The sequence below is a fragment of the Equus quagga genome, chromosome 17, assembly GCF_021613505.1.
Source record: "Equus quagga isolate Etosha38 chromosome 17, UCLA_HA_Equagga_1.0, whole genome shotgun sequence".
Classification (NCBI taxonomy): Eukaryota; Metazoa; Chordata; class Mammalia; order Perissodactyla; family Equidae; genus Equus; species Equus quagga.
Window position 1 is genome coordinate 16,108,244 of NC_060283.1, and position 8,075 is coordinate 16,116,318.

Below are 8,075 nucleotides of genomic sequence, written 5' to 3' on the forward strand. Positions count from 1 at the left end.
CCTGGAACTCACATACATTTCCCTCTCCTGTGATATTTTGGCATGCTCTGTTAGACTCCACATGCGTATTTTCTCACACAGTCCTTTGGACCTCCTTTCACAGAAGCCAAGAAATATGTACCTCAGTTTCCAAAGATCAGTTAGAATTCATTTGGAACATAGAGATGATAGCTTAATTAGGATACAATGAAACGAAGAGGGTTTTACTAAACATTATCTCTCTTAATGGATCTAAGTCACAATACAGTTATTAAATGCATCTGATGATAGAAACTCTCCAAATTGTACTAATTAGACTTTTCTAGAATGTGTCATATTGTTCATAATTTCTTTCCTTGCCATATTCTCTCCTCTATCTTCTTGGCTACTCTTCCTTGTCTCATTCATCAGGAGACTCTAATCAGTCCTGGTCTTATGGGTTGAATTGAATCCTACCACCATTCATATGTTGAAATCTCAATGCCCAGTAACTCAGAATGTGACTGTATTTGGAGATATGGCCTCTATAAGGTGACTATGTTAAAATGAGGTGGTTAGGGTGAGCACTAAACCAACTTGGCTGATATCTTTATAAAAAGAGGAAATGGAAATTTGGACACCCAAAAAGATACCAGGGATGGGTATGAACAAAGAAAGGACTATTTGACGACATCACAAAAGGGTGGTCATCTACAAATCAAGAAAAGACGCCTCAGTAGAAACCAACCCTGATGGCATCCTGATCTTGGTCTTTTAGGATCCAGAATTGTGAGAAAATAAATTTCCATTGTTTACATCATCCAGTCTATGGTATTTTGATATTGACAGCCTTAGCAAACTAATATACTTGTTTATCAACACTAGCACGTTTTTATGTTGGTGCAATCTCATGTTTTATATGTCAAAAGACTATTAAAATTAGGAAATGTGATGCATCACAGTGAAATATTCATCAATTTTTCATTAATGCATACGTAACAGTGAACAAGGAAAGAAATACAAGCATTCACAGAACCTTGATTGCTATCCATCATTGCTTCATTTAGTAAAAATGTGTACTCTGTCTTCTCATGCATGTAAAGCTTTTTGATATTTATCTCTCTATCTCTCTTCTTATCTATATGTTTCTATCTATATTTCCATATCTGCCTGTGGCATACATCTGTGTTACTTTTCCCTTAATTCTTTTATTTTCATTGCTGTTGAGGTAACATTGGTTTATAACGTAATTTTTTAATTGTTGGAGAAAATTTAATTTAATTAAATTTAATTGTTGGAGTCTTTTATTGGAACCTCACAGTGACTCTAAATAAAGCTATATGTTCTTTCTTGTATCTATTGCCAAGGAAATCTTTTTATCACAGCAAGTAAAATATTGAAAACCAGGAAAGTAAACTATTTATTTCTAGGTGCACTTCACATTAGATTTTTTTACTTAATGATATTCTAACTCTCTCTCCCAACAGATAGCTAAATACATTTGGAGTAACAAGTTCTGGGTTTGAATTCCTGTTTCCTTACCTATGAACTACATATTTTGAAGCAAGTCATTTAATCCACCTAACCCTGAGAATATTTCCGTAACCAATTTCATTATTCCCACTTACAGATTAAAATATGCGATATACAGGCAACTTATGTACTATGTGAAAATTATTTTAAAAATATACTCTCTCACTCCATTTTAAAAATCTTAGTAATGCTACAAACTCTGTTCCATACTAGCAGGTATACAAGTTTTTCCAAAAGGCCCAGCCTAATTTACTTTAAAAACTTATTTAAATGCATTAGTACCAACTTGAATAGACAAATGTAGATAGCTGCTCTCACATTTCTGTTGATGTTTTTGTTTTCTCATATTACGTATTTCTGACAGAACAGGCTGATAACAATGATAGGTAGATAATCTGAAAAATAAAATACAGCCATTGCCTACCAAGTATTTTCATTTATGCAAACTACTTTAACCAACATTTTCTTCAGGGCATTTTGAACAGCTTTATTTCTTAAGCTATAGATCAAGGTATTCAACATTGGAAACACCACAGTATAGAACACCAACACCATTTTATCCCTTTTGAGTTCATAGCTAGTACTTGGTCAGGAGTAAATGAAGAGAACTGAACCATAGCCCAAGGTGATAGCTTTCAAGTGAGAGCTACAAGTGGAGAAGGCCATGAGGAGGCCATTGGTGGAGTGGATCTTCAAGATGGCAGCAATGATGTCAGCTTGGAGACAAGCATAAGCATGGTGGGAATGATGACATTGGAGGCAAATATGAAATACAGCACAGCCTGAAATAGCTCTCCTTCACATCACAAGCCAACTTTAAAAGAGGCAGCAGATAGAAGGACTCATCAATGATGTTCTTGGGCAGAAGTCCAGCGTAAATGTATTTGAGGTGATGAGGATTGAGTTAATAATGCCACGGATGTATGAAGTTACAACAAGACTGGCATATAATCTTAAGGAGAAGGTCTGGGATTAAAGCAAGGGTTTATCGGTCACCACATAGTGGTCACAAGCCATGGGAGCCAAAAAGTAACGCTCACTATAGCACAGTCCAGATGAGAAGAAGAACTGATCTACTCAACCAGCAAAAGAGACTCTTTTGTTATCAGAGATGCAGGTCATCAGGATTTTGGGTGTGTAGGCAGCAGAATACCAGAGATCCAGGAATGACAAGTTTCCAATGAAGAAATGCATAGGTGTTTGCAACCAGGAATGCCCACAGATCAGAGAAATCAGGGTGATATTCCCTAAGAGACCCACGACATAAATGATGAGGATGATGAAAAAGAACACTCTGTAACAATATGTCTGCTGTGAACTGCAAAATTAGGAAATATTTTACTTTGTTGAAATTTTGTCCTATTCTAACCATATTTTGGAATATCCTTTGAAGTACATTTTACTGAAGTTTCTTGGAAGGCAATAGTTATATTTTATTCTACTATTTATCCGCAAAACCAATAAAGTAGTTTGCATTAAAAAGAAAACATGTAACTTATATAAAATAATAAATTTACTTAGATAATAAGAATTTGAGACCATAGCTACCTGTATAACTCTCAAGTGTACCCTCAAAGAACATGAAAATGTTAATCAATCGATAATCACATTCATAATGTGGTTGAATTTCCTATAGGAGAAAGAGTAAAACAAAAACCAAACAAGCAAAGGAAAATGAAGCTGGTAAACCTAAATTTTTTGGAAAATACAATAGGTTAAATAATGGCCTCTATTGATATCCATATTCTAATCACTGAAACCTGTGAATGTTACTTTATGTGGGAAAAGAGCTGTTAACTTAAGAATCTTGAGATGAGTAGATTATCAGGGTGAGCTCTAGGCAATGGGAAGTCAGAAGCAGACATTGGAGTGATACAACTGCAAGGAATGCCAACAGCCTCAAGAAGCCAGATGAACCAGAGAATGGATTGTCCTCTGGAGCCTCTGGGTGGAATGTGGCCCTGCCAACACCTTGATTCTAGCGCAGTTATATTGAGTTTGGACTTCTGACTTGTGGAACTGTGAGGGAATAAATTTTTGTTGTTTTAAGCCATCATGTTTGTGGTAATTTTTTAACACAGGAAGTTATAGACCTCAACCTCTACCAGTCTCCTTTCCTTTAAAAGTAGAAGCAGGTTACTGGACTGTTTCCAGCAATGCAAGATGCACCCTTTCTACTAGTCTATGTTGCAACCCAGGAGGTCCCTACTACAGCAATCAATAAAGGGCTAAATGATAATTGTCAGGGTTCTGAAGTGACAGGGGATGTAATATTTCTGCTATTAGACACAAAGCTTTGAACATCTCTTATGCTAGAGAAAAAATTAATAATTTTTGTTGTATGCTAGGTGATGGACTTAAAATTGTGCTAGAAAAATAAAGATACAGCTCTCCTGAACTGTATGTATTTGATGTTAAGAATCTATTATTTTTAACTAAAATAAATATTAATGCTATTGTTATTGTGTGACAAATAGAAATGGCAAGCAAGAGGACATATTGAAGCACATGAGGAAGCCCTTTGGTGTAAACCTAATTCGGCCTGACTTTGTTTTTCCAAAAGGGCCTGACATGGTCATTGAGCATGCATTGTATATCTGCTTTAAACATTTACTATGGCAAGAACAAATGGCCTTAAGATAAAGGTGCAACTTCCCCCCACGTTGGCATTTCCTTAAGGATAAACATCTTTCTTCGTGTGAGATATAAAACGCAGTTAAATAATATAAATTAAGAAAATGTGAAAAGGAAAAAAAAAGCTAGACATAAAAGGGAGGCAAAGATAAACCTGTGGCACACCAATGAATCCAATCTACCGATCTGTACATGCCACATGTCAGACCAAAAGTTTCTAGCAGCTCATATACATACATACATATATATATATATATATATATATATATATATATATAATAAATAGCATCCAAAGGACAAGCAAAGCAAAGCAAACATTGGGCAACATGTTACAATTCTTAATGGTACTAACTTGCAATCATTTCTTGCAAGGGGCCTTACAAAAGAGTGAGTGAAATATCATACATAATATATGGAATGGTGCTCTTATATATGAAGACACAGAAAAAGATCTTTGGTAAGTTACAGTTACTTGCCATTAATCTGTAGACTTAAAAGACAGAGGCATGTCTCGGTAGATTCAAGGGGCATTCAGAAACCTTCTTTGCACAGCATCTCTCCTCCTCATTGATCACATCTCCCTTCACAAGAAGACCTTTTTAAAAGGAAGATGCCTCTGGAAGTGGTCACCCAAAAGGAACAGATGCCTCAGCAGTCTCTAGGCTTAAGGCACCTGCCATTTCTGTCATTCAGTTTGAGATTTTAGTCAGATATTTCTTAATTTGTATATTAATCTTAAGTGTATTAAATGATCCCAAAAATGTATCTATATTTTTATCTGTATCTATTTATGTATACATATTTTAGATAGATACATAAATAGATAATTCGATATAAATACAGAGATATAGAATTGTGCACTCCTCTTCTTAAGGAACTCCTGTCCCATACACTGCCTAACATAGAATAAGAACCATTTTAAAGTCATGAAAATATTGACTCATTTTAATTTTTCTATATTTGACCTACTCTAAGAACTAATAAGTTTCCTGCAAGATAACAGAAAAGACAACAATGGGCCACACACAGCTACAAAGGGTTTATGAGAGTGAAATCCATCAACTAATCATCTAATTGCCTGTTTCAGTAAAAGAGAAAATAAGGCCAGATAAAAAGATGTTTGGAGACATTTTGGCTTCCTTTATTAAATATAATTACAGGAGAATAAATCTTATTCTATTTCATGAAGTGGAATTACCTATGTATGATTATTTTAAGAATTTTTTTCTCTTTTGTCCAAATTGTGATTTACTGACATTTTCCTTCTGGTTACTTAAAGCAGTAGTATTTCATGAACATAAATAGTTACTTCGTGAGAATTTTGACTCAAGTCCAGAATATCTCACATTACCTAGAATAAAAAGTGCCTTCTATTTACTCCACAGGAATCCTATTTCCAATTGTAACAATAGTGAAGACCATATAAACTTGAGCATCCCATTGAGATATGCTGCTAAAAGTAAAGAGGATCTTCATGTGCTTTTCTGGTGCCAAGTGACCAATTATAATGCTCAATCAATTTTCTGGAATGCAGTAGGGAGAATTCCTTCATCATAGATATAATTGGTCCAACTGACCTGTAAAGCCCTTCTCCTTCATAAGTTTCCTTCATACATTTGAGATAGAATAGAATTTGACAGAAAGGAATAACCAATAGGATAGTCTGCACACAATAGATGCTTAAGAATTATTTGCAGTCCATAATGATAATTATAATCATTATGATAACGAAATGCTCATAGGATTAGTACTGAAACATATTGATTATCAGTTAATAAAATGTGCCCATTTTCCAAACAGTAAAATTTGAGAGATAGAATTTAAGAAATTGAAATTGAGAGAGAGAATTAGTGTCCTATAGTTAGAGCAAACATTATCTCTACATGAGACCATGATTATATTTATTCATTCACAATAGTTTTGTTGAGCAACTCCTATATACCCAGCATTGACTTAGATGTTGGGAGAGACAGAACAGTGAGGCAAAGTAAGGTCTTAGGTGACATTCAGTAGTGGGTAAGAGGAAAGCTCAGGAAAGGGATAACCAGGTGCGAATCCCAGGTCTAAACTCACTAGTTGTGTGAGCAAGGGCAGCACATGTAAAGTCACCAAGGTTCAGTTTCCCTATTTATAAAATAGACATAACTTGTCTTTCTCATAGCATTGTTCTGAAGATTGAATGAGATAACATATAATAGGTTTTAACAAACAACAATAAAAAATAAACAAAAGTAAAAATAAAATAAAGAGAAAGTGATACAGTGACTGCTCTTGTGGAAGTTATGACCTTGTGTGGAAGGTAATCAAATGATTACATAAATTTGTACTTATAAATTAGGACTAGTATTGTAGAATCATAAAAATAAGGAGTCATGAGATTTTATTATAGGATCTGTCATAGTGTGGGACCTTAGGGAAGATTTATCTGATGAGGTAATTTTTAACCTGAGAATTTAATAGTAATAATAGGATGTCATTAATCATAGTGAGTGATGAAGGTGAGGTTGGCAGCTGCAGGGAGGGTAGGGAGAATAGTCTTGCAGAGGTTACAGGAAATACAATGATCCCAGCTGAGAAAAAGCACCATGCATTACAGGAAGGGAAGGAAGTTGAGAGTAGCTGTCCCCTGGAGAAATAAATATAGCCACAATGAATTAGACAGGAGAGGTGAGCAAGGTCAAGTAGCTTAGGGACTGAATTGTCCATATTAATGAATATATGCTAAGTTCGATCATTGATGGGTTTTAATCCAATGCATGATTTGGTCAAATAAAATTCAAATAAAACTCTCTTTACAATGTGAAAAATAGAAGTGTGAAGGCAGAGAGGTTTAGGTGACTATTTCAAAAACCCAACCAATTACTGATGGCACTTGGAATTAGGGATAGCAATGGATTTGGTGATAAATAGTCTGATCTAAGAGATATTTGAGAAGTAATACACATACAGGATGTGGTGCCGAAAACTTTGAACACCCAAATATCTCTGACATTTCCTTGATTTTGAAAACAGCCACATTCCTCTCTCTCCGGGAAAAATAATTGAATGACTTTGTAAGGGAAGTTATCCTGCAGAAATTGTCAGTATCTTCTCAGTCCCTACCATCAACATTCCTCATTGTTTCCAGATCCAAAGAGAATTAGATCCAAGCATAACCCAGACAAGGAGTAAAAGGACTTCTCTGGAAAAGACACATGTATTCAACCTCTGGAGGGGCAGGAACATGCTAAGTGTCATTAACAGGGTATGAGAAGCACACTAGGAATGGATACTAGGAAGTAAAACAAGGTGGATAAATGGAGAAATAACATCAACAGAGGCCTATATTCACTACAGGCTAGTGCAAGTGGATCCCTTACCAACTGCAAAGGAAAGATTCCAAAAGCTTACAGGGACAGGCATGTTGGTGTAGCTCAATTACATACATTTTACCCGACCCCCAACTAAATCTGATTTTCTCAAATCTTTTTTTCAGCACCCTTTTACACTCTTAAAAATTGTTGAAGACTCTAAACATATTTTCTTTATATAGAGTGTATTACCACATAAGAAATACAAACAATTATTTTTTTTAAATTAATGTTATGATAGATTACAACCTTGTGAGATTTCAGTTGTACATTTTTGTTAGTCATGTTGTGGGTACACCACTTCCCCCTTTGTGCCCTCCCCCCACCCCCCCTTTTCCCTGGTAACCACCGATCAGATCTCCTTATCAATATACTAACTTCCACCTATGAGTGGAGTCATATAGAGTTCGTCTTTCTCTGACTGGCTTATTTCGCTTAACATAATACCCTCGAGGTCCATCCACGTTGTTGTGAATGGGCCAATTTTGTCTTTTTTAATGGCTGAGTAGTATTCCGTTGTGTATATATACCACATCTTCTTTATCCAATCATCAGTTTCTGGGCATGTAGGTGGGTTCCACGTCTTGGCTATTGTAAATA

At 35.4% G+C, this 8,075-nt stretch overlaps 1 pseudogene; it reads right to left on the minus strand.

Moving 5' to 3' along the window:
* Positions 1 to 1,911: 1,911 nt before the first annotated feature.
* LOC124229108 (olfactory receptor 1013-like) lies at positions 1,912 to 7,552 on the minus strand (annotated as a pseudogene).
* Positions 7,553 to 8,075: the final 523 nt, after the last annotated feature.